We start from the raw sequence: 26,721 nt of genomic DNA on the forward strand, positions 1-26,721 counted from the left end.
AAATCTGTCATGAACATGATTGTCATGAGGCCATTGTAATTGTCATGAATATTTTTTCTGATCAGTTTTTCAATTTAGCAAACTGAATTTGACATTTTAATTCAAATATCAATTTGTACCACTGTACACTACCTGACTAAAGTCTTGTCGTCGATCCCAGTTGTAAGAGCAACAAATAATAACTTGATTTCTAGATCATTTGGAAAAGTGGCAGAAGGTAGATTTCTCCTATGAATCATCTGTTGAACTGCATCCCAATCATCACAAATACTGCAGAAGATCTACTGGAACCCACATGGACTCAAGATTCTCAGACAAATCAGTCAAGTTTGATGAAGGAAAAATCCTGATTTAGGATTAAATTCAGTATGGGGATGTGTGAGAGATCTGAAGAGAGGATGGCAACATCAACAGCCTGGGGTATCAAGACATTTCTGCTGCCCATTACATTAAGAACCACAGCAGAGGGCAAATTCTTCAGCAGGATAGCGCTCCTTCTCATATTTCAGCCTCCATATCAAAGTTCCTCAAAGCAAAGAAGTTCAAGTTTGAGTCAAGGATTGGCCAGCCCAGTCACCAGACATGAACATTATTGAGCATGTCAGGGGTAAGATGAAGGAGGAGGCATTTACGATGAATCCGTAGGATCTTGATAAACTCTAGGAGTCCTGCAAGAACGCTTTCTTTGCCATTCCAAATGACTTTATTAATAAATTATTTTGAGTCATTGCCGAGATGTATGGATGCAGTTGTCCAAGCACATGGAAGTCATATACAATATTTATTCTTTTCCCACTGCACTATGACTTTATATTCTGTACCGTATATTTTTCTGTAAAGTGACAAGACTTTTGACAGAAAAGTCAGACCCTACTGTCCTAATTAAATAATTAAAAATCAAGAATTTTTTCTTATTTTATTTTGGTAAAATTAATGTAATCTAGAGGTTTTTCCCCCTTTATAGAAGCCACTTTGTGTTCCTAAAACTTGGATAGGGGACGAGGCTTTTGTCTGGTAACTGTATAGTTTAGTTGAGATCAAGAAAAATATTTTTGACAGCGCTATTAAATGTTATAAAAATATTTAATAAAATGTTTATTTGTGATTCATTATTACATTTTTGTTCAATTATGTATTATATTTTGTGTGTTAAAATTTTTTTATGTAATAGCTGAATTTAATATTTATAATTTAGCAACACTGCTAACTGTAAAAATTTAAACGGACACAAGAGGAACTACCGAAACTTATCAGCTATTATAGATGCAGTTGCAATCACCAAATGGCTTAATTTGAAGTAATTAACAAGCTTGGTCAATACATTTTCACATGCGCGAGGCAAATAGTCACACAGGCAGTGCATGCTCACGGGCAGACCTAGGAAAGCATTGATATGAGCTCATTCTAAGGGAGATTAATGGAGACATATGAAAATGAGTACTTGATGAACTGAGGTTTTCTTTTCTGTGTCTGCATTCTGTCAGACAGCTCTACTCTGCCAATAGCTTCTCAAACCAATCATGGGCTTTTAGAGTAAAAGCTCTCATCCAGTTAAAGGTCACTGGCCTCTTAGTGTGTGTGCTGAAGCATAGCAATTCATCACACTCACACTGCTTTCTAATGCTTTCTGAATGTCCTAATCTCCCATTAAGTGTTAATATGGCAAAGGTGGGTTTTTGCAATGTGTTTTTTTATTTTCTGTTGGTTAGTTTAAAACAAATATATCCTAGAGAAATGGATGACAAATTGATGCGGTGAGCGCACTGTAATGCTTCAGAAGTGCTTTTTTAAGTGTGATGTCACTCTAAAAAGCTGGAGGATTTGTCAGATCAAAGTATAATATAAAAATATAAACCATGGCATCATTGTTTTGTTCCCAACTCTGCATATTTCTTCTATTTGCTCTTTTCTTTATTGGCAGTGGCAGTTTTTCTTGATGATTCTATCATATACATGTTTCAAAGATGACTTATATTTTAAAAATAAATTATTTGAATTATTACTGTAAGGAAAAAATGGTTCTCTGCCCCTCATTGGAGGATGAGTAAATCATACTAAAATGAGATCATTCAATGAATATGAATTAGCCACTAAATCAGAAGTTCAGAATTACCACAATAGTGTATTGGACTGACAAAATATGTTCATTTTACAATTTTTATCTGTTTTTTTATGAGTTTTTGTAAATACGATTAGAAGTGGATGACACTGAATACAGGTGTAAACAGTGTTTAAAACTATCACAATGGCATTTTTGGTTTTTAGCCAAAAGAGAAAAATAGTTAAATGTGAGAGAAAAAAAGGTATGCTGTGCCGTACTGCTCAGCAGTGTTCAGTGAGCTGATTTCACTCTTCTTCCTTCCATAGTCTCTTGGCAGAGTGAAGCAGCTTTCACACTGGACGCAGAAAGTGCTGCGTTACGAAACCAATTTATTTCATTGGTTTGTTATACACAAGTGATTTTCGACCAAAGCGAAAGAAAAATCTTTAAAAAGCTTGTGTGCACTTTGGTCAAAATTAGAATGAGCTCAATATTCTGCTCATGTACATGTACGGTTGCAATCAGAATTATTAAATCCTCATTGAATTTTTTATTTTTTTATTTCTCAAATTATGTTTAACAGAGAAAAGACATTTTCACAGTATGTCTGATCATATTTTTTTCTGAAGAAAGTCTTTTTGTTTTATTTTGCCTAGAATAAAAGCAGTTTTTATTTAAAAAAAAAAACATTTTAAGGTCAAATTTATTAGCCTCTTTAAGCTATATTTTTACAGAACAAACCGTAATTATACAATAACTTGCCTAATTACCCTAACCTGCCTAGTTAATCTAATTAATCTAGTTAAGTCTTTAAATGTCACTTTAAGCTGTATAGAAGTGTCTTGAAAAATATCTAGAAAAATTTTTTGTACTGTCATCATGGCAAAGATAATAACAAATCAGTTATTAGAGATGAGCTATTAAAACTATTATTTTTAAAAAATCTGTTGAAATTTTTTTTCTCTCCGTTAAACAGAAATTGGGGGGAAAAAACAGGGGGGCTAATAATTCAGGGGGTTTTATAATTCTGATTGCAATAAAAGCATGCATACTGAACTATACATGAACTCTACTTACTAACCAGAAAATGGTTCTTTTATGAATTTATATTCAGTGATGTCATGCCACATCAAAGAGATTCAAATAGTTTGTAATGATGAAATCTCTTAATAAAATGGACAGACTTTTTAAAGATGAATGTTGTCATCAACCAGCAAGAAGGTGACGACTTATTTAAATTTAAAATCATCACTCTTTAGGTGTATTTTTTTATTTATTTTTTTTGTCCATTGTAGTGGACATCAGGTCAAAACAGTTGTACTTCCCTAACATTATACTATCATCATTACAATGGTCATGATCTTCTCCATCTTCTTGATCCTGACCTTCCACTGCCTCAATTTCTCCCTCTACCTCTGGTAACAGTGACTCAAAAAAATAGTGCATTGATATACATTTTGAATATAAAAGAGCTCAATCAGCATTGCTGGAGATTTAATTTTAATAACAGACCTTTGAACCCACTGTCTATCGTAATGGACAAACATATTTAAAAAAATCCTGATCTAAAGCTTGCAATTCTACAATCGATTTGTAACTTTAATTAGTAAGTTAAATCCCTCTTTTTTACATACAATCTATGAAATATCTGCAAATATATTAATACATCTGAATAAAACCATGTAAATGTGGCTTACTTGTTTGGAATGTTGAGTGGATTTTTTTCAAATTACGTCATGCATTACGTCACTGCCATTTGATTGGATGAAAAATGTCCACTCTCAGGGACTGTTGGATTAAAATTTGGTAAAATGCCCTGGAAGTGAAAAAAACATGGGATGTCATGTGATGTCCATTGTAATGGATGCAGGGTCTGAAGGGGTTAAGGAGTTGGTTTTTGCTTCATCCAACTTTCAAAATGTGTTTTGTGCTCAACAGAAATAAAGTATAATTAGATAAAAGTTTGGACCCAAATGAAAATGAGTAATTGATTTTTGAGCGTTCTACCTATCTCAGCTAGTCATCTTCTTATTGCTAATTTCAGTCTTGTTTAGGTTTTTTTTTGTCAGGTGTGTGTCCTTTATGACCCTTTTGAAGTCATAGTTTATGTGTTTGTGTGTGTGAGTGAGTGTGTGAGGACAGCAGTGCTATTCTTGGCTGTTGGGGGAAGTCTTGGCTCCGGGGCGCATGGGAAAAGTGTTCTTGGCAGGAGCGGTGCTGGCATTCCATTGTGCCCGAGTCCCTCTCCCCCTCAGCACTTAAAACTGTGTCCTTTCACACCACCATCTCAGTGGAGCGCTTTCTAGAAAAGAGGGAGAATAAATAAATTACTAGCATAAACACCAAAGCACATCGCAATCACAAGGCTAAACTTGCAACTGTCCAACCCAACATCCTCACACTTTTCACTTCTTAAAGGGACAGTTAACCCCTAAAATTACAATTTACTCGCTCTCAATTGGTTTCCAAGCTTTATGAGTTTCTTTTCTACTGTTGAATGCAAAAGAAGATATTTTGAAGAATGTTGGAAATGGACAAATTTACATCCACAGTACATTGTAAAAATATCTGTAAATTAGCTGTTTTCCGTATTTTGTGATTCATGTTTTTATTTTAACCCATTGTTTATGTTTTGAATTGCATTATGGGACCTTAATCTTGCTTCCAAGAACTTTTAACCTTAACCTTAAAAGAATTCAAAAAGGGACGTTTATTAACATTTCAGATAATTTAATGTGATATATTGTCTAGGTTGGTGTTGTATATTAAGGTACAAAAATCTTGTAATAAAGTGTAACCTTGTAAAACTTTTTATTATTTTACAGACTTGTTTCTCTGTATATAATTTCCAATACATTTATATTATTTTAGATATAAATGCTAAAATGTCAATAAAAGTCACTTTGTTTAACTTTAGAGTTGAAATTTCTTTTGAACTCAAAAGTTGACAGAGCAGAGATTAAGGTCCCATAATTCGATTCACTACTGTAAATAAACAGAGAACACTTGTGAATCACAAAATACAGAAACTGATTTTATTACAGTGTAGAAAATAACTAATATGGGTTCAATGGTTACTGCATTTGAACATTCTGCAGAATTTCTTTGAAATGAGTTGAGGGTGGTTTTTATTTGATTTAATTTGATTTGATTTTGTCGGTGAGCTACATGCCTTTATATCAAACATTCGCACACTGACTGACTTGTATGATGCATCTGTTTTCCATGTTCTTTCTGAATGGCAGCTTGGGGTGCAAATTAACTAAAACTGCATGCACTGCTGCCATAAACATGTCACTCAGCACATTGACCCTCATTTGCTGGATTGGAAGTTGGAACATTGAAAGGTCAGAGGAATAAACCTTCAGCTCTACGACACGCTGTAATATTATTGTCCCAAAATTGAACCCAAAATTAATTTCACCTTTGACCTAGGGGTGGGATTTAACTCTGATCTGGTGATAAAAATAAGGAATATGACCAATCACACAAGGAAACTTTTTACTAATGACTATTTTACAAATTGTCAGAAAAGTGGCTTATTTATACCAATTCACAGGATTTAATTCATATGAAAAAAGCAATTTTTTTAAGGAGGCATATCCCCAAAAAAAAAAAAAATAAATTAAAAAAAAAAAAAAAAAAAAAATATATATATATATATATATATATATATATATATATATATATATATATATATATATATATATAAATAATACATACATACATATATATATATATATACATATATATATACATATATATATATATATATATGTATGTATGTATTATTTTTATATATATATATATATATATATATATATATATATATATATATATATATATATATATAAATATATAATGAGCAATATCACACTCGTAGCAGTGCGATATGACTGTATATCGGCACTGGTGGGAAGCGTACGGCCTCGTGCCTTTGTGCCCCAACCAGTGCCGATATACAGCCATATCGCACTGCTACAAGTGTGATATTGCGTTTATACAACCGTTTGACGGCATAATTGTGTATATAAAAACAAAATCAAACATGGAGACTCTCAAAAACCTTTTTGTATGAGGAACTACTTTCTTCCGCGTTGGATTTAAATCATTAGCTGACAGTTAAACAGCTGAGCAAGCATCTTTTAAACTTTAGATCTGTAGTGTCTGCTTTTTGCTGTCTGTATGTGGGTGGAGTAATACACAAAGGGTAAAGAGGCTTTACGAGTTCCAATAATACTTAAATATATCACGGCTATCAGCCAATCAGATTCGAGAACCAGACAGAACTGTTGTATAAATATATATGGAAGAGTAATATCACATGAGTAGCAGTGCGATATGGCTGTAAATTGGCACTGGTGGGAGGCGTACATTGGATCGAGGCTGTTGGCAAAGTGCCTTAGTGTCTCTCCAGTGATGATGTACAGCCATTTCGCACTACTGGGATATTGTGTTAATACAACAATTTGACGGCATAGTCATGTATATAAAAAGAAAATTAAACACGGAGAGTCTAAAAACTTTGTGTTTTTGAATGAGGTACTACTTTGAACAGTGGAGTTCATCTGAGATCTTAAAAAACAGACACCACAGCCTCTGGGGGATTCGCAAAAATAAAACTGCAATAATAGTTACCTTCTTGGACGTATTTGGCGGTCTCCAGACATGTATATAGAGGTATGTTTACAGAATGAGCCTCGGTTGAATCTATCATAACAGTCTTGTTTTTCATATTATTCATAATATTCTATATAATACATACTAAAATGAAAACCTTTTTTTATATTCAAATTGTTTTAACCAGTCTTTCCGGTTACACCTATATAACCAGTGTTGTTACAAATATGTTTGTTGAACGAGCCGTAAAGTTACTATGATAATCTACAGTACAATACACTAACTCTCTCTCTAATAATATCTTTATTCTAAATGCACACAGATGCATTCACAAGTTTATCCTTTATCTAAACAGCCTCTTACACTGATGCCCTTTAGGGACTTAAGAGCACAAACGCTTTTTAATTATCCAAGTGGTTCGTAGAGGCTGCATCTGAAACCAAACAACTGTTATTCTCAGGTGCCAAATGTTCTGTGTCTGACAGACTGGGTCATTGGGTCATACTTTTACTGCCGAAAATCTTGACATCACACGCAAACAGTGCATGGGGAATTCAGTACTTCTGTTCATGGGTTGTTTTTAAAATGATTAACATTCCATCATTCTAGACATGAATGCTGATGTTATCTGGCAACCGTTTTAGTTACAAGTTACCCAGATTTTTTTTTTCTTTTTTCTTTTTTATTAGAATATGCAAAAATCATACAAATACAAGAAAACGTCAACAAATAACAAATACAAAGCAACGAAACAAAAACAAAACAAAAACAACAACAATATAGTCATGTACTGGTATGTGCGTGAGTGTGTGCGTGTGAGTGTGTGTATGCATGTAAAGGTAACTTGGTGGACAGGACAGAGTACATACATAAGGAACAATAACTAATAAATCAATAAATGAGGCAAGTGTCACAGATATACATAAAACATATAGAAAGAAACCAGTCAGAGGTAGGGAGTAACAACAATGCTTATTAATGTATGATAGTAAAAATGAGAGTAAAAAGAAAGAAAGGACAACAGTAATAACTGACAACAATAATAATAAATCACAAGTGCTACACCAACTACTACTACAAAAAGTTACTTATATTACAACTACTACTGCTTCTACTACAGCCACAACCACGACTACTACTACTACAATGTCTACTAATACTGATACTACTACAACGACTACCACTACTGATACTACTATAGTGTTTGCTACAACTAATACAACAACGTCTACTGCTACTACTACTACTACTGCTACTACCACCACCACAATCACTTCTACTACATCTACATCAACAACATCTACTACTGATATTACTACACCAACAACGACTACTACTACTACTGTAACTACCACACCATTACTACTTCTGCTACTACTTACATGAACTACTACTTCAATAATCTCCGTAACAATTACTCAATAACAATCAATACTATTACACTGTCTACTACTTCAACTACAACTACTACTACTACTACTACTACTACTAGTTACCCAGATTTTTGACTGTTCTTAGATATGGCAAGTTATTTTACACGTTTAATTTGAAAAAGTATTTGTTTTCATGCTACTACCGTACTTATTTTTAAGATAGTCGATTAAAAAAATCTGACATGGGATTCCTGTCCAATTAAACTGTTTGTAAGCATTAAAAGTGTCCAAGACGATGTTCAAAATCTGTTTATACAATGACCCAGAGACTGTTAAGATGCATTTCACTGATGAGAAGATGACTTACTGTATTTACTGTATGATGACTGAAATAGCCTTAAACACCCAGCAAACACAAGATGTCAGATTAACGTTGTACCCCAATGTCGTGGGAATGTTGCATTTTATTTGGATATAAAATCAGATTGACGTCAGAACCCAACATCAGGCCTACATCAATGTCCAACGTCCAACCTAAAATCAACCTCTAAGGATGTTACAGCTTTACGTTGTGTGAACGTTATTACTATAACGTCTATCAGATGTTAGATTTAGGTTGCTTTACTTGATGAATAAATGTCAGTATTTGGCATCAATATGGTGTTGGTTTAAGATTTTGGTTCGACGTTGGATTTTGGTCACTTTTTAACACAACCTAAAATTAACCAAATATCAACGTCATTTGACGTCATTATTGGACATCAAAATAACGTTGTCCTTAGACGCTGGCTAGACTTGAATTTTGGTCACCTGATGTCACAACCTAAATCTGACCTAATTTTAGGCTCTTATAACGTTGTGTGCCTGCTGGGCAATAACTAAATGCCCTATAGAATGTTACGCTCACACACATCCACAAATTACATGTAAATGCATCAGCTTTTTACAGCAAAATACTCACTACTCACTCTTCAGTAATTTTAAAAGGTCAAAGGGTAAAACCACTGCTAGTACTTAATAATTATACCAGTAATTACTTAATAATACTTAAATACTATTAAAATATGAAATACTAGTGTTGAATCATTAAGCATAAGCTTATTTTTTAAATAGATTTTTCTGTTATTATATATATTATATATAATAATATGCCAGTACCTAATTATTTTATACTTAAACCTGTTAAATATATGCTCGTTTTATTATTAAATACTAGCATTTATTCAGTTAATACTGCTACTTATTTATTAGACAATAACTTTTGTAATAATTACTAGTAACAAGTCTTATTTTACTAGTCACACCAATTTTTTACCCATCTTATATTATGAATAAAAGGAATGGCCAGAGAATATTTCAGGGGTGTACAAACTCGGTCCTGAAGGGCAGGTTTTCTGCTGAGTTAGTTGCTTAGTATAACTTATTTAAAATTTTACTAGCGTCTACTACATCCTTACAAGTATCAGTAGCTAAGAAGTTTCAATATCTAATAATTAATTACTATTTTTCATGTAATAACTACAAGAACCGAATGAATATATACTCATATCTATAAGAAGTAATAGGAAAATACTAGTATGTAATAAATAAGACCTAGCATCTACTTAACATGTAAATATATCTGTAAGTTCTATCTGGAAAGTTTTAGTAACTAAACTACAACCATTCATTCATTCATTTTCTTTTCGGCTTAGTGCCTTTATTAATCCAGGGTTGCCACAGCGGAATGAACCACCAACTTATTCAGCATGTTTTAACACAGCGGATGCCCTTCCAGCCGCAACCCATGGGAAAAAGTACAACCACTAGTACCTAAATAACTAACTCTAGTAGCTAATAGATAAGTACTTCATAAAAAAGATATCATATAGAACAAATAGGTACTAGTTTCATGGAAATAGATACTAATACAGTCTATTGACCTTATTCTCCGCAGACGAGCGGGCGCTGCCATTTGAATCTTTTTGGCACGAGACTTCCGGTCTCATTCACTTCCATTCATTTTTAGACATTAAAAACTGCTCGTTTCGCTGTTTGATGTTGCAAACTGATATTTCCTTGTTATATTATTCTACTTGGTCTGTATAGTCATGCAAACATTTGTTTGTAGAGCAAGTAGTTTGACTGTTTTTTGCCGTTTATTATTCCTAGTCATTTCTCCCATAGGCGACTGAATCGGAAGTTCTAAGACAATCCCGAAAACAGGCGCACTTCCGCATTTTAGAATAAGGTTAATTAAGTGAATGTGAAAATGGCTTGCCATGTTTAGAAGCCAATTTTATGTCATATAACCCATCCAAACAGGCAGAGGATTTGGTGGCGTGTGTGAAAGGTGACCCGCTGACCCGGTGCACGAGCCTGCAGGTCAGAAGCAATGCTGAAAACACACAAGTCAGATGCGGAGTCATGTTGCATTCAATCTAGGCTTTAAACCCACAACTTACAAAAACATGCAGGTTCATAGAGGTTATTTATAAAAATCCTCGTCCTTTGAAAACCGGGTCAAGGAGAAGGAGAGCCAAGCAATCAATGTGAAGTAATATTCGGAGAAGTGTTGCTGCTATTAGATTCCTTTTAATATTCAGAATTACCTCATATCTTGATGGACTCTGTGTACGCTTGACATTTGCTGAAGTTTTGTCTATGCTTGATTTCTCACAATGAACGATCGGCAATGTTCTGCTTTGCAACCCACATCACTGGAGATGTTTCAGCAACAGCAAAGGTCAGAAATAATATACCAAAAAATGTCTGCTTACAGAACAACATGGGTGTAAAAATACTCAGAAATGATACTCAAGTCAAAATAAAGGCGCTGAGCGAAAATTTAAATAACTGGTTTCATTTGTTGGGATTTGCCATCTCAAAGTTAATATAAATAGATCTGAAAAATGGCACCTACTTTACAAATTAAAAAAAGGTTTTAAAAAACATTTCAATATAAATCAGGACGAAATTACATCAGTAGTTTACAATGTTCTGCATTGTATACTCTCAGAAATAAAGGTACAAAATCTCTCACTGCTGCAGTACCTTTTCAAAAGGCACATTTTCGTTCCCAACAGGTCTTTAAAGGTACGTTTCAATACCTAAAAGTACAAATGTATACCACATAGTAAATTAATAGCCTGTATCTACGGATTGGTACAGTACGGTACTCTTTTATGGCCGTTTCCAATGTAAAAAGGTAACAAAATGCGAACCGTTCTGTACCACTTTTTGGGTACCCTTTGCAAAACGTGCAGCTGAGCACTATTGGTTTACAGAGGAAGGTCACTTGCGTGAGCGACAAGCTAGGAGATTGAAAACAAAGGAAACGCCAAGAAGAACAAAATCTGCCATGTCCTGTTTTTGATTTACGAGGCCGTCTAAAAGTGCGAGCGGTTTCACTTTCTCCATAGAGCTTGCAGATGCATCTATATTCGAAATAACGAACTTTGTGAACTGATATTAATAACATGCAAGTAATTCTTGAAGTGCTTCTGACGTCCAATCCTTTCAGAAAAGGACAAAAGCGAGAGTGAAGCACGAAAAAACAATCAAGAAGCTGGAAAAAAGGAGCAAATGATTCTTTCAGCAACCTAAACCTTAAAGGTACTAATGTCCACCTGTGCGGCACTGAAGTGTACCTTTTTGAGTGTGTATGTTTACAATATTTAATATGCAGAAAATTAAAGAATATAAAATGTAACTAGCTTTGTAAAGGATCTCTGCACTTTTTGCATGAAGCATTAGGATGTTGAGTTTTACCATTTTTTAATCCATTCGACCGCTCTCCAGGTCTGGCATAGAGCACTTTTAGGTTAGCTTAGCATAGATCATTGAATCTGATTAGACCATTAGCATCTCTTTCCAATAGGGCTGCACAATAAATAATTTCAGCATCGATATTGCAATATGATCCTTTGCAATAGTCACATCGGAGCATATGCAGTGTTGAGTTTGTATTATAATTCATCATTTGCATGTGTTTTTGATGCCTGTGTCTGTATATTGACCTTAAAAGCATTCAGGCATAAGAAATTGTACCGCTTGTGACTTTTACAATGATTAAATTTATTGAATAATGTTGATTTTTATCATTCGGTTACTGTGCTTTAGACTCTGGAAACGATAAAACACTTTATTTCAATTGTATCTTATTCTTGATTTTATTTATAGATTATTATGCATGAAAATAGTCACAACACATGCAAATACAGAAACGCACTGCAAATAGCACAGACCACAATGAAAATGTGTCGAGGTACCCTCAAAAAGTTTATCGATTGTTTATGGGGATGCAAATAGCAAACATTAATTCATCAATCATTGACAAAAAATGTGCAAGAAAATACTCACAACATATGCAAATACAGAAACGCACTGCAAATGGCAAAAACAACAGCGAAAATGTGTCAGGGAAATTTATATTTTGTTTATTAGATTTTATGGAGATGCACTCCCACTATCGAATCATATAATAACAATATACAATCTAATAACAATACCAATAACATCTAACAATATAAATTCTTTCCAAATAGAGATATACAAGTCATCTGGTGAAACTGTATTCATATCGCGTTATATATTGCAAAACTAAAAATATTGCAGTGCTAGATTTTTCGAATATTGTGTAGGCCTACTCTCAAAAATGACCAAAGAATTTTGATAATTTTACTATTAAATGCTTGACTCTTCTGTAGTTACATTGTCTATTAAGAGGGAAATGAAAAAGTTGTTATTTTGTGGCCATTGTGGCTAGAACTTTACAGTCAATTTGGTGTTATAATTAAGCAATTTTGTCTCAGTACCATGGCTGCAGCAGGCACAATGATATTACAGAGCACATGAAAATAGTTCTGAATCTTCTCTCACAAATATATTCATGGTTGCGATGCAAGCAGTTGTACACGTTGGCTATAATGACGGAAGTTAGCTTGTTATTAGCTGTTGTGTAAGCTAAGCTAAAAGTGCTCATTCTTTTTACCAGTTTTTGCAAATTTACGAGAGGTCCAATAAGAACGCTTTTTGAGATCTCAAATTTCTCTAGCAAGTGCCATTCGCGCCTGCTGTTCTCTCGTAAATCCACCAGAGGCCGCTGTCGACTGACTGTTTGACTGACTGAATGACTGACTGACTGACCGATCGACTGACCCCCCCTTCCCTAAACCCAACTGATAGTGTTTTCAAAAGCACAGATTGAGCCACCCACCAACTTCCCTAAACCGAAACCCTAAACAAATCTGAAAAGCAATTCAGAAAAAGAAAAGCCCTCGCCTGGTTTTAACCTTGTTTTCTGATTTTACCACATTCTTACCCTGTAATTTACTTGTTTATTTTGTTTTTTTGCTTCTGTTTTGGTCTTACCTGATTTCTGGAACCGTTCTTCACCAGACTCAAACCCCGTCGTCGTGGTCATCTCCTCTCTGTGTCTCAAGTCTACCAGCGTAAATGGCGAGCTAACTGAACAAACTGGTAACTGCCAGAAAACTGTCCATATGGAGGTAAGCGGTTAGCTGGTAAGCGCGAAAAGGGACATCGTCATACCGCCCCAAAGCATTCATTTAAAAAATTAAATGCAACCAAATTTACTTCTGGCTACATAATTCACAATCTCCAGAAATGTTTTCAGGGGTACATTTTAAGATTGAGCCTTTGTTGTGGAGATCAGGTGAATGGATTAAAAAATGGTAAAACTCAACTGTTTAACTGGGTTATAAAATGAGCCCACTCTCAAAAAAGTGGTGTTGTTTAAAATAAAATGTAAAGAATTTGATATAACTAAGTAGTTCATGAATGTAGCTTAAGAGCAATAATCAAGTAAACGTCACAGCCGGTAAAAGCTTGTGTACAGTGTGCTTATTCACCGTCATGGGTCTTTCCTTTCTGTCTACATGGGGTCATATTTATCATTCGGAGCAGGTTGTGTGATTGTCAAACTATCAGGTTGCGTGCTGTTTTCAGGTAGTCTGTGTGTGGGGATCTGGCCTGTCATGCTCATTTCTCACCCTTTATTTATTACCTCGGTGTTATCTAAATGTTTAATTTGTCATGAATGAATGATTACAGGACTGCTAAAAGGAGTGCTCACAGGAGAGGAGATATTACTCTGTTTATATACTGCACAGAGAGATAACAGCGCGATGCTTTATGATTAACACCTGATCAAGCACTCTTTGTTTTTGTTTTGTTATAGTTTAGTTTAGTTTACTGGTAGTTTTCCTGTGACAGATTCTGAAGATTTGTTTTTTAAAGCTGAGTCTTGTTCACTGTTGGCATTACGGTGCAATTTCCTTGTCTTGCCTTCCCCTGTTTTTGGACTTTGTTTCATTGTTTATGCTGTAATGCAGCCTGTCCTGACTATTTGCCTGTTATTTTAACCATGTTCTTTGGATTACCCTCATGCTTCATTTTGTACCTGTTTGACCATTGCCTGCCTAACTACTCTTGATTATAAACTGCACGTGGATTCTCATCTCTGTTGTCTCATCATGTACAGTATGTAACAATCGTGGAGTTTTTCCTTTTATTATTTCAGCAAATAGGATTGTAAAATAAATATTTGTTGTATTCTTCCTATCACTACACTCATAGTTTACTCAGCTATGACAACTTCCGCTATTAAAAAACCTGGAAATGTGCAAAGGGCCCATTCAACAATACAACTCGTAGAAATAATTTGCATTAACCGAAAAGCATCCCAAAACTAATGTAGTTTAAGTGACGCGATGCACATTCTCTCTTTACATTTGATGTGAACCTAGCATTAAAGTACACACTTTTACTCATGCTTTCTATGGATATAAAATCCAACCCAATTTTCCTTTGACCTCGTTATCTAACTTGGTCACATTCATAGATTAGCATTGCAAATCTTAAAGTTTCCAATAGCCCTGGTTTCTGTGTAGGACATCATTCAGCCAGTGCTGTGTGGGCAGACGTGACTATTGTTATGATCACAGCAGTGTCCTCAAAGCAACCCTTCAGTCTGTCTTCTTTTGGCCGGCATCGCGGAGCCAAACAAGGCCACACCAAACACAATTGCACGTCGTCCCAATTCGCCACAATTCAAAAAAAGCTTCCATCCCGAGTCCTGCGGCCCTGCTCTCAGAAACATAAAGCCGTCTCTGCGTGATTCGCAGTGTGTGAATGGCTTTGAACAGGGCCTCACGCTGAGCTTTGGTGCATGATGTGTGTGTGTGTGGTCGTTTTGTGTTGAGTGCTTGTGAATCCAGCGTGATGCTGTTGTGGGTTTATATGTAGGTTTCGCTCTTCACAGCAGTATATTGGTGATAATGGGTTGTGTTGTTGTGTGTGGCTGCGTGTTGAATTTTGCTAGAGAGCTTGGTGGTGTTTTATGCAAGAGGCCTGTGGGTGGAGGTGCACTGAAACCGAAAACTCCAGCCGACTGTGTGTAAATTGTGTGCAAACACACTTATATGGTTTATGGTTTGTTTAAATAGCAGTTGCGTTCGGAGTTTGAGACCATTTGTTGGTTTTTTTTTTTATTCTAGATATCTTAGAATTCATTTTGTTTTTATAATTTAGATCAATTTAAAATAAATTTTTAAGAATATTAACAGGAGCTAATATGCTGCTAATAATATCTAAAAACAATAGAGTGAATAATAATATCTAATTATAATAATACCATGTTGTTTATAATATTTTTTCATAACATGCCACTTATAGTAGCTAAATGTAGTGATGATTTTTTAACCATTTTTGAAGAATTCGGAATCCTATATTTCATTTTTTTTATGAGATTATTAAATGATAAGTAAATAATATATGAACAATGATTAATATAATTACCATAATAATGAATAATAATACCTAAACATTTACAATACACTGACCGGCCACTTTATTAGGTACACCTTACTAGTACTGGGCTGGACCCCATTTTGCCTTCAGAACTGCCATGATCCTTCGTGGCATAGATTCAACAAAAAAACTGGAAATACTCCTCAGAGATTTGATCCATATTAACATGATAGCATCATGCAGTTGCTGCAGATTTGTTGGCTGCACATCCATGATGTAAATCTCCCATTCCACCACATTCCAAAGGTGCACTATTGGATTGAGGTCTGTTGACTGTGGAGGCCATTTGAGTACAGTGAACTTATTGTCATGTTCAAGAAACCAATCTAAGGTTTAAAATAGGTATACTGTGGTCGTAAGGGGATGGACATGGTCAGCAACTATACTCGGGTAGGCTGTGGCGTTAACACGATGCTCAATTGGTACTAATGTGCCCAAAGTGTGCCAAGAAAATATCCCTCACACCGTTACACCACCACCACCACCCTAAACCATTGATACAAGACAGGATGAATCCATGCTTTCATGTTGTTGATGCCAAAATCTGACCTTACCATCCTAATATCGCAGCACAAATTGAGAATCATCAGACCAGAAAACATTTTTCCAACCATCTATTGTCCAGTTTTGATGAGCCTGGCACCAGGTCTTGTCTTCTGCTGCTGTTGCCCATCCGCCTCAAGTTTTGACAGGTTGTGTGTTCAGAGATGCTCTTCTGCATACCTCAGTTGTAATTGAGTTACTGTTGCCTTTCTTTCAGCTCAGTCTGGCCATTCTTCTCTGACCTCTGGAATCAACAAGGCATTTGCGCCCACAGAACTGCAACTCACTGTATATTTCTTTTTTTCTGACAATTCTGACCATAAACCCTAGAGATGGTTTTGAGTGAAAATCCCAGTAGATCTGCAGTTTCTGAAATACTCAGATCAGCCCATCTGGCAACAACAACCACGCCATGTTCAGAGTCACATAAATCCCATTTCTTCCCCATTCTGATGCTCAGTTTGAACTGCAGCAGATCGTCTTGACCATGTCTACATGCCTCAAGCTGCGGTCACACTAGAGTTTAAGCATGCTAAATTCTGTCATGCAGCGCTGCGAAAAGGGGAGGGATTAGAAAAGATAATTAGACATTACAAAAAAGTCAATGATTTCTCCATGTTTTAAATTTCTGTCCAGAGAGGTCATGTTTTGAGCTTTGTTTAGTCTCATGCAATTATGTGATGTGATTTCGCAGGTCAGAGTTCAGCAAGCTTGAATTTTCGAACAAAGCGAACTGTGAAAACTTGTCACACAAGCTTGGGTTTCTGGTCTGATGCATTCACATGCATATGCATGGAAGTCTATGGGGAGAAAAGTGCAGTGTGAACACAGCTTAAATGAATTGGGTTGCTGCCATGTGATTGGCTGATTAGAAATGTGCGTTAACGAGCAGTTGGACAGGTGTACCTAATAAATTGGCCAGTGAGTGTATATTTAATGAGTATATTTTCTATTTAACTTTTTTTATTAATATTTACACTCATTAATAATAAGTGTGTATTAATAATAATCATAATTATAATATAACATGCATATTAATAATAGTACATGATGCTTTCGTTTTCTTGATTTGCATTTATTAGTGATTCTGCAACTGCTTAATAATACCTTATAATTAATGAAAACTGTTTGCTATACTTATTGTTGCTTTATTTGTATTTATTAGTGATTGCATATTTACTATATTGATTTTTTATATTTTCATCCAAGTAGTGTTTTTGTATATAATAGTACACAATGCTTTCATTTGCTTTATTTACATTTATTAGTGATTCTGTAATTGCTTTATAATACCTTTGATTATTTGAATATGTGTGATCATTACTTTTAAATATAACCTTATAATAAAATATTTGATTTTTGACAATTTTTTTTACCAATGAAGCTTATAACACGTCTATTAATATCATAAAACATCCATAATAGTTTTCTACACTTATTTATGATTCATACTCATAAGTGATTGCATATGTACTATATTGATATTTTTGATATGTTCATTCAAGCATACTGTAAGTAGCATTGTTGTATTTGTATATTAGTATGGTGTTATTCAAAATTATGGCCAGTCTGCTCTCCAAGTGTGTTGTTCTGCCTCTCATTTGTCACTCGCGTGTGTATCTTTACTCTGTGTTTGTCAGTGCGTGTTCAGCGAGAGCGTGTGTACACACTCCTGTGGGATTATCGAGTAATAGAGGGGCTTAGCAGTGCTTTGCCTCGCCGTAATCCGTCACACACACACTGATACACACTCCGCATACTGGCGGATTTAGGATAGCTTGTGAATGGAGGGGAAGGAGAGAAGGACAGTCAAATGTTTGCGTCCAGGACAAACAAACGTGTCATATCGATTTCAGGTTGAAACCAGATTCTGCTGCGCGTCTGCAGTTATGTGCTTTTAAGCAGCTCTTTTTGAATGCAGTTAAAGTTTTGGCTGAAGAGAGGAGAGCTTTTCAGTTCTGTGACTTTGGTTTAGAGGTCATTTGGTGCTAGTATTGATACACAAAGCACCGTCAATGTCACCTCGACTCGGACACGCTTGTTAATACAGTCATCATAGAAGTGATTCATCAGGGAAAACAATAAGGAGGAAGTTTAGCCTTTATAATAGAGTGCAGGTACGTGTGTTACTATGACATGTTTACATCTGCTGTTAAAGGGATAGTTCACCCAAAACTGAAAAATCTGTCATAACATTTACTCACTCTTCAAACACAAAAGAACATATTCTGAAGAAACCTGCCAGTAACCATTGACTTCCATAGTGTTTTTCTACTATAAATGTAAATTCAAGAGAATGAAGAAACTTGTAAAAGATTGGAACCATTTTTGGGGAGAGTAAATCCCTTTAAAGTCCTCCTATTATGTAATTTTGTTCCCTTTTTTGTTTTGTTTTGGAGGTCTGCTACAGTTCATTTACATGTATCCAAGGTAAAACAAAAGCACTTTATTTTTCTTAATCATGTCCAAAGAGTTTCAAACCATTCTATTGCTTCATTTAAACATTTGTTCTTTCTAAACTGCTCATTTCTGAGAGCCTGCTTTTCTCTGATTGGTCAGATAGTACAGGGATTGTTTGACGGCTTGCAGTGAGTGGTAGAAACAAAACACCCATTTAAACACCTGATACAGTGATGAGAACTCTTCATCTACTCTTCATCCAGCTGACTGTAGTGGATTTTTTTTTTTACCATTTTAAACTTTCAATGTTTGATTTTCAATCAGGTTTAGATCAGGACTCCGGGCTGCCATTTCATTATTTCAGTGTTTTCAGCTTTAAAATTGCTGACTGTTTGTGTGATGAACGCAGGAAAAGAACCACATGTTGCTGACAGAGCTTCTGATATTTTGATATTTGGTCAACATCTGCTCCAGAAACCAATAACCAAACCTATAATAATAATAATAATAATAATAATAATAATAATAATAATAATAATAATAACCTCCAGGTGCTCTGGATTCCCCAACAGTCCAAAGAGATGCGCTTTAGGTGAAATGAATAAACTAAATTGTCCGTAGTGTATGTATGTGGATGAGTCTGTATGGATGTTTCCCAGTACTGGGTTGCAGCTGGAAGGGCATACTCTGTGTAAAACATATGCTGGATAAGTTGGCGGGTCATTCCACTGTGGCGACCCCTAATTATTAAAGGGACTAAGCTGAAAAGAAAATAAATGAATGAATAAATATTAGTTTTTTTCTAAACCGCTCATTTCTGAGAGCCGGCTCTTGTCTGATTGGTCAGATAGTCCAGGGGTTGATTGACTGCTTGCAATGAGTGGTAGAAACGAAACACCTCTGTTAATATCTGATACACTGGTGAGAATTCCTTATCCAGCGGACTATAGTGGATTTCTTTCAATGTTTAATTCTCAATCAGGTTAAGTTCAGGAATCTGGGCTGCCATTTTATTATTTCAGTGTTTTCAGCTTTAAAATTGCTGACTGTTTGTGTGATGAATGCAAAGTAGGAACCACATGTTGCTGACAGGGCTTCTGATATTCTGATATATGCTCAACATCTGCTGCAAAAACCAATAACCAAACCTTGAAACTTCACCTCCACCTTTACTGACTTCCTAACAAACTTTGGGTTTGGTCTTTCATCGATTTGATCAGAAACATAAAGTTTTAAATGACAAAACAGTTAAAATGACCTTCATTGCATTTTCTATCCACAAAATATGCTTCTCATCAAATAAAAGTGGATTCTTTCTGTTGATAAAGGTTTGGTCGCTACAGGGCTTTCATGAGGATTTCTCTTAAATTATGAGACACTATATGTATCCTTATTGTCAATTAGATGATTTGTACAATTGATTTTGTTCCAAAAAAGGACTTCGTTTTGCGTTCATAAACAGTTACTGTACATAGAAAGTAATATTCAAAAAGCACATCTCAGGGTTTCTCACTTCAACCTGCATACCAAAAGATTGAGCTTCATTGCAGCATTTGGGTGAGGGTTTAGTCTGTAGTAATTATAATTAGCTTTATATAAACAGTATCAGCCTATAAAAGCTAGGTAAAGGTATGTGGATATTTTTGTTCACTGACCTCGCAGACCACCCTCACTCTCATTTATAGTTACACACTCAGACTTGGCACTGCAAGAGCTTGAAGAGAGCCAGACTGAGTTTCTATTCGGCTACAGTTTCATGTCACTTTCTCTCTCTCGCTCCCCCTCACACAGTACTACACTTACCAGAGAAACATGGCACCAATAGTGAGAAATCACAATTGAGTTTAACTGAAGTTTACATTGAATTGGAATGACAGGGGGAGAAATATACTCAACCCCAGGCTTGTTGCAGATCTGTACTCAGGTCTATATTTCTGGGGACAGCGAAATACGTAACTGAAATCTGCTTGCAGTTTTTGTCTTTGCAAATCTGCCAGAGGCCCCTATGTACACTTTTTGATGATCTCAAATTTCTCTAGCGTGTGCTCTTCTCACATAAATCCATCAGAGTGCAAAATACACACTTCAGCTGACTGACTGACTGTCCGATTGACCCACCTACCCTAAACCCAACCGAGTGTTTTCAAAAGCAGTCTAGAAAATGAGAAGCTGTCTCGGCTGCATGATTTCACCATTTCTGCCTCTTGCTTATTTATTTTATTTATATTTTTTTGCTTTTGTTTGACCTGGTTTCTGGAACTGTTCTTCACCAGACTCAAACCCTGTCATCGTGGTCAACTCCACTCTGCATCCCGAGTCCGCCTATATACTCCACGAGCCACTGGGCAAACTGGTAACATCAGAAAAGCCGTCCACACAGAGGTAAACGGTCAGCTGGTAGCACTAAAGGAACAGAAGCCGTCAGCAGTGTCATACCTCCCTGTAGCGTTCATTTTAAAGACAAAATGCAGCTACATATACCTCTGGCTACATAATTTGCGCTGTTCAGAAATTTAGACTGGGGTATGTATCTACAATGAGCCTGTGTATGTGCTTTAGGTAATGGGTTTTAAGTTGAAAATAATCAGTTTTGTAGATAAATAATGGCTTTCAAAATATGTTTTTTTTTGTTAATTCTATCTATAGCAAATGTATCGTGATTTTCTTTCTCACATATTTTTTGTGTAATTTGACATCAGTAGATTTGTACAGTTGAAGTCAGAATTATTAGCCCCCCTGAATTATTAGCCCCCATTAATTTTTTCCACAATTTCTCTTTAACGGAGAGAAGATTTTTTCAACACATTTCTAAACATAAAAGTTTCAATAACTGATTTATTTTATCTTTGCCATGATGAAAAAAAATAATATTTGACTAGATATTTTTCAAGACACTTAATACAGGTTAAAGTGACATTTAAAGGTGTAACTAGGTTAATTAGGTTAACTTGGCAGGTCAGGGTAATAATGATGGTTTGTCCTGTAGACTATTGAGAGAAAAAAAATATTTCTTAAAGGAGCTAATAATTTTGACCTTAAAATGGTGTTTAAAAACAAATAAGACTTTCTCCTAGAGAAAAAAATATTATCAGACATGCTGTGAAAAGTTCCTTGCTCTGTTAAACATCATTTGGGAAACATTTAAAAAATAACAATAAAAAAGGGGGGCTAATATTTCTGACTACAACTGTACATTTGGTAAGCTAAATAGATTTATTGATTTTTTTGTTGTATTATTTATTACCAAGGCTGCATTTATTTTATTGAATATAAAGTTTTAAAAAAAGGTCATACAATTGCATTTTAAAAGACTTTTTCTATTTAAAAATTTTGCAATTCCATTTTGAAACAACTAAAAACTGCAGCATTATAACTCCAGTTTTGAATGTCGCACAATTTTCACAAATACTTCTAATATTCTGATTTGTTGCTCAAATTTTGGTGTTTCTTATTATGATTAATGAAGAAAAATAAAAAGTTTAAAAGAACAGTCGTTATTTCCAACAAAATGGTAAACTATTTTTTATTAAGTCTCTCAAAACAATGTTATATTTAAAGAATATATATATATATAGAATCAGAATTTCCACAGGGTCTTAAAATGTCCTAAATCTCAAAATCAAAATTGTAGGCTTTAAAAAGTCTTAAATTTACTGAAATATTATGTTGTAGATCTTAAATATTTTTTAAATAGGTCTTCATTTTCCTTTGTTCATGTATAGATATCCAATTTGACCGCAACGCATACAATCATCAACAATCCATCTCACTAAAACTTTAAACTTTTTATTTAAAAAAGTAATTTTTAACTCGATTTATAATATTGGTTTTATTTTTTTGCTTACAATAACATTTGTTTAAAAGTGCTTCATGTATTTATTGCTGAAGATACCGACCTGGACAGATTGTTGTGCGTAGATTAATGAATACAAGTACAAGTTTCCACACAATATTTAAATTATTTTGTTTTTTTATTATTATTATTTTATTATTGCATTATTAAATGCTCTTAATTACAACAATAATTTTGATAGGGCAAATAAAATCTTTTCCATCTGGGACATTTGAAAAATCCCTTAGTTGTTAGCCGGTTATGAGTCTAAAATTGTATTTATAATGGTCTTAACAATGTCTTAAAGTCTTTAAATTAAACTCATGTTTTTGAAAATATCATGTTGTATGTTTGACGTGTGTATACACTGAATTGTGATAAAATAAGACCTTCTCCATTCATCTCTGAATAGCACACAACCCACTCTAGCACACAAACTGCAATCTGGCTGCCTAAAATATTGCGTCTCTGGTGTCCTTTCAGCACTCGGCCATCAGGTTTTGCTGCAGGCGCTTCACTTAAAAGCACATAAAGTTAATCTGCAGCCATTTCTCTCTCCTCAGGGCTCAGTATGGGGTTAATGCTGCGCTCTGTAATGCTGCTGGGCATGCTGGGTACAACTGTGGCGCTGCTCTCTCTGTGCCAATCTGTCTATTCACCCAGCTAATTAGTCATTGTTGGGTTTGTAGTGCTTAGAGACTGATGACGGTGGTACAGGTGAGGGAGAATGTGCTGCGTTATTATAAACATGATGGACAAAAAGAGATACTGGCAAGTATTATTAACCTTTCTTCACATATACGAGCAGAGGCAGCCATTCAAATCTTTTTGGCTCAAGACCGGTCACTTTCATTGATTTTTAGACCTTAAAAACTGAACTTTTCTTATTAAATTATTTTACTTTTTATGTATGGTCATGGAACATGTGTTTATCAAGACTGCATTTAGTTGATCAAGATACAGAAAAAAAAAAACTTTAATGATGTGAAATTTTATTAAATAGCTGGGTGAATACACACACATACGCACACGCACACACACACACACACACACACACACACACACACACACACACAATAAAGTGTAATTTATTCTCTAAATTTTGTGAAATCTTAGAGGTGTTTTTGAACTGTGAAAAATGGAGATATCGAAGAAGCTTTAGAAGTGTGAAGTTGTGAAATGTGTGAATTTGTGTTCGATTTGATTCTTTAATGTTTATTACGTTTTTTTTTTTTACCCTAAACCTGTCTTAGGTTTTGGGTAAAGGGGTTTGATTTGAAACTTATCAACGGCATGTTACACTAAAAATGCAATGCAACAGCCAAAAAACATTTTTATTTCATGCCAAAAATCATGACAATATTAAGTAAAGATGTCCCATGAAGAAATATTGCATGTTTACTGTTGTAAATAAATGTAAAAATCTATAAAAAAAAATATATATATATATATATAACTGTATAAAAATTAACTATGTAAAGTTCACAACTGTAAAGATCATTTTCTCAATATTTTATAGTACCTTTTTGATCCTCAGATTCCACAGTTTCAAATAGTTGATAGTTGACATCAATGGAAAGCTTATTTTAATAATATGCTCTATTATAACTGTATATTTGGTGTACATTATTTAATTAATTAATTAATGTATTTATTTATTTATTTATGTATTTATTTATGTATTTATTTATTTATAAGAGATAAGTAAATTATATATGAAATATAATTAATGAAATTATCATAAAACTGAATGATAATCATAATAAACTATAATATATTTAATGAAGTATATTTTATGTTCAGTTTTTTTCTGATTTTTTACAATCATAAATGTGTATATAATTAATAATAATAATAAAAATAATAATTATAATGATTATACAGTTGAAGTCAGAATTATTAGCCCCCTTTAGATTTTTTTTTCCAAATTTTTTTAACAGAGCAAGGAAATTTTCACAGTATGTCTGGTAATATTTTTTCTTTTGGAGAAAGTCTTATTTGTTTTATTTCGGCAAGAATAAAAGCATTTTTTAATTTTTAAAAAAAGCATTTTTGGGACAAAATTATTAGCTCCTTTAAGCTATTTTTTTCCGACAGTCTACAGAACAAACCATTGATATAGAATAACTTGCCTAATTACCCTAACCTGCCTAGTTAACCTAATTAACCTAGTTAAGCCTTTAAATGTCTTTTTAAGCTGTATAGAAGTGTCTTTAAAAATATCTAGTAAAATATTATTTGCTGTCATCATGGCAAAGATAAAATAAATCAGTTATTAGAAATGAGTTATTAAAACTATTCTGCTTAGAAATGTGCTGAAACAATCTTCCCTCTATTAAACAGAAATTGGGGGAAAAATAAACAGGGGCACTAATAATTCAGGGGGGCTAATAACTCTGACTTCAACTGTATATCTAATTTTAATAAAAACATGTTGCTTATAATATATTATCATAACATGCCCAACATAATAGCTAAAAGTAATCAAATATATTTTATTATTAAATAATTATATAAGAAATAAGTTAATATATATGAAACATAATGAACAAAATCATCATAATAATGAATAATCATCACAATAAATTATTATATATTAATTGAAGTATATTTTATGTTAAATTGTTTTTATTTGTACAATCATTAATAATGTGTATAAATAATAATCATAATTATAATAATAATGCATTATTAATAATAGATCTAATTATAAGAAATCTAATTATAATCACAAAATGCCCCTCATAATAGCTAAAAGCAAAAATTACAATATTTTAAGCATTCAGATTGCCTCATTACAACATTTAAAAATATATATTCTATTATTTAATAATAATATAAGAAATAATTAAATGATATAATAAACAGAGTAAAAATACCATAATAATGAATAATAATCATAAAAAATATAATATAATTAACAAAGTATATTTTAAGTTCAACTGTTTTTTACAGTCATCAATAAGTATATTTATGAATAATAATTATAATAATAATATGCATATTAATAATTAATCTAATTATAATAAAAACATGTTGCTTGTAATATATAATCAAAAGTAGTAATGACATTATTTTAAGCATTCAGAATGCTATATTACAACATTTTTAAAAAAATCTTGTATCATTAATTATATAAGAAAATGCTATATAGCAACAATGAACAATAATGTTCACTAATGAACAGTAATCATAAAAAATTCTATATTTCATTTTTAGTTCAGTTCAGTTTTTCAGTTCAATTTTATGATATCTGGGAAGAAGAAGAAGCTTTAGAAGTTGAAGTTGTGGAATGTGTGAATTGGTGTTTGATTAGATTTTTAAATTATTTTTATTAGGTTTTGGGTGTTGTGGTTTGATTTAAAACATAATAGATTTACTTAAGATATGTTATACAGAAAAATGTCATTTATTGCTCTGTCATCAACGCAATAGCCAAAAATACATTAAGTCAAAATTGATATTTTTGTCTTTTATTTCAAAAATCATTACGGAATTAAGTAAAAATGTCCTGTGAATGAATATTGAATATTTACTACTGTAAATATATAAAAACTCAATTCATGATTAGTAATATGCATTTCTAAACTCTTTATTTGAGCAACTTTAAAGATAGTTTTCTCAGTATTTAACTTTTTTCCTCCAAATTTCACAATTTCAAATATTTGTATATTGGCCAAATAATGTCCTATATCCTAACAAAAACATACATCAATAGAAAGCTTATTTTTAAAATATGCTATGTTATGACAATATAGCTGGTGTACATTATTTTAAAAAAACAAATTTTTATTTAAAAAAAAAAAAAAACGCTATTAACTATTAGTGTATGTAAAAGCGCAGCCAGGACATTCTTCAAAATATCTCCCACAGATTTATATCACTGGTTATAAACGGATTATCTCAGAATGAACTTTTCTTTATTAAGCCATTCCTTTTAAAACTGCGTGTGAATGTTGAGTCTCCTTAATGCACACATGTATGCGTGGGTTTGCAGAAGTGTGTGTAATATGCATATGTATTGAGCTCTTCATGTGTCTCCGTGGCGACTCATCTCTAGAGTTTATCCCTCACAGAAGCAGAGTGAGGGAAACCACAGC

At 33.7% G+C, this 26,721-nt stretch overlaps 2 protein-coding genes across 5 annotated transcripts in view; one reads left to right on the plus strand and one right to left on the minus strand.

Moving 5' to 3' along the window:
* The window catches only part of hpca (hippocalcin), an 802,589-nt gene that overhangs the window by 486,523 nt on the left and 289,345 nt on the right, over positions 1–26,721 (minus strand). The gene's annotated exons all lie outside the window — the stretch shown is intronic.
* The window catches only part of atxn1a (ataxin 1a), a 214,394-nt gene that overhangs the window by 155,559 nt on the left and 32,114 nt on the right, over positions 1–26,721 (plus strand). For 2 of the 4 annotated variants that reach the window (XM_073930870.1, XM_068215141.2), the window contains exon 4: positions 21,063–21,171. The exons of the other annotated variants lie outside the window; for them this stretch is intronic. The gene's annotated coding sequence lies outside the window, so the exon portion shown is untranslated. The remainder of the gene's footprint in view (positions 1–21,062; positions 21,172–26,721) is intronic. 4 annotated transcript variants of the gene reach the window in all.

This window comes from Danio rerio, chromosome 19, assembly GCF_049306965.1.
Source record: "Danio rerio strain Tuebingen ecotype United States chromosome 19, GRCz12tu, whole genome shotgun sequence".
Lineage (NCBI taxonomy): Eukaryota > Metazoa > Chordata > Actinopteri > Cypriniformes > Danionidae > Danio > Danio rerio.